At 43.6% G+C, this 1,259-nt stretch overlaps 1 non-coding gene across 1 annotated transcript; it reads right to left on the reverse strand.

Annotated features, from left to right (window-relative positions):
- Positions 1-504: 504 nt before the first annotated feature.
- LOC143941789 (U4 spliceosomal RNA) lies at positions 505-645 on the reverse strand. Its single transcript, XR_013264416.1, has one exon. It is a non-coding gene; the product is annotated as a U4 spliceosomal RNA (small nuclear RNA).
- Between the last annotated feature and the right edge of the window lie 614 nt (positions 646-1,259).

The raw sequence follows: 1,259 nt of genomic DNA on the forward strand, positions 1-1,259 counted from the left end.
CCAAAAGTCCTCTCTAACCCAAAAGAAAGCACCCTTCTACCACATATCCTCTAACCCCCACCCCACCTGCACAGGGGCGGACTGACCATTCGGCCACTGCCCGAGGGCTCCGGGCCACATCAGGGTTGCCAGCCTAAGTACACAGTGGACACTATCCGATGGGGAACAATATATGATGATAGGACACTGGCATCAAGCTGAACTTGGTGTCATCCGTGTGCGGGTCACACCCCCGCACCCCCATTGACTTTACTCTACATTGCAACAGTATAATTGATACACTATGATGCCTGCTAATCAACAGTTTGTGTCTGCTATTCAAAATGACATCTCCTTGTATATATAAATGTAACATATTACACTATCATCTTTATGCAAAAAAGAAAAATAACAATACTTGCATGCTATATAACACCAACGTTAAACAGCTTTAAGTTAAAATAATGCGACCTCCTTAACTTTGGTAATGCTTTTCAAAATCTATTTTTGTACCAGATAATTCAGTCTCCGTAGAGACTGTCAAAAATTGCCGGTGCCGGCTATATTGCAAGCCGTCACGGCGGGGTATTGGGAAAAGTTTTCAATTAGCAATAATCGCGCCTCGGATAAACCTCATTGGCTACGATACTGCCACTGCGCAAAGCTACCGATTATTGGGAACAGCGAGCACCCTCCCACAGGAACATCGCACTGAGCTCAGGGCGAGTCACACCGGAACGCTTTATTTTTTTTTATCTATTCTATCTTACTTGTCCTATAAACATTCCATGTTACAAATAACATGTGTACACATTTCTTAGACCAATCGAACAAACTATCTGTAAGTATGTAAGACAGATTGCTTGAGTTACTGCTGCATTGTGGGTATTTTATTCAAATGACTCTTTACACAGTTCCGCCTCCTATTGGTTCTAGGAACAACCTTCCCGCAGCGCTTTCCTTTCTATTGGTTCCAGGAACAGGCTCCAGACAATTCTTCTCTCAGGATACAGAGGGGAAGAGACGTGTCCTGAATATGACTGAACAGCACCGAGCTACACAATGTCATCATATATTACATATCACGGTATGGACGGGCAAACCCTGCTCACTATCGCCATCTATTGGTAGTCAGAAGCACTACATGCGACAGGCTTCCTAAAGAATGCGCTTTGTTTAGCTCGGCAGTATTCCATCAATCACCACAAAGGTCATGTACAAGAGGAGAAAAATAGAGATTTACATTTGCAGATTGACCAGAAAATGAGTGCCGGTGTTCT

The sequence above is a fragment of the Lithobates pipiens genome, unplaced genomic scaffold (assembly GCF_037356315.1).
Source record: "Lithobates pipiens isolate NorthernLeopardFrog02 unplaced genomic scaffold, aLitPip1_a1.2 Scaffold_3, whole genome shotgun sequence".
In the NCBI taxonomy this organism is placed as follows: domain Eukaryota; kingdom Metazoa; phylum Chordata; class Amphibia; order Anura; family Ranidae; genus Lithobates; species Lithobates pipiens.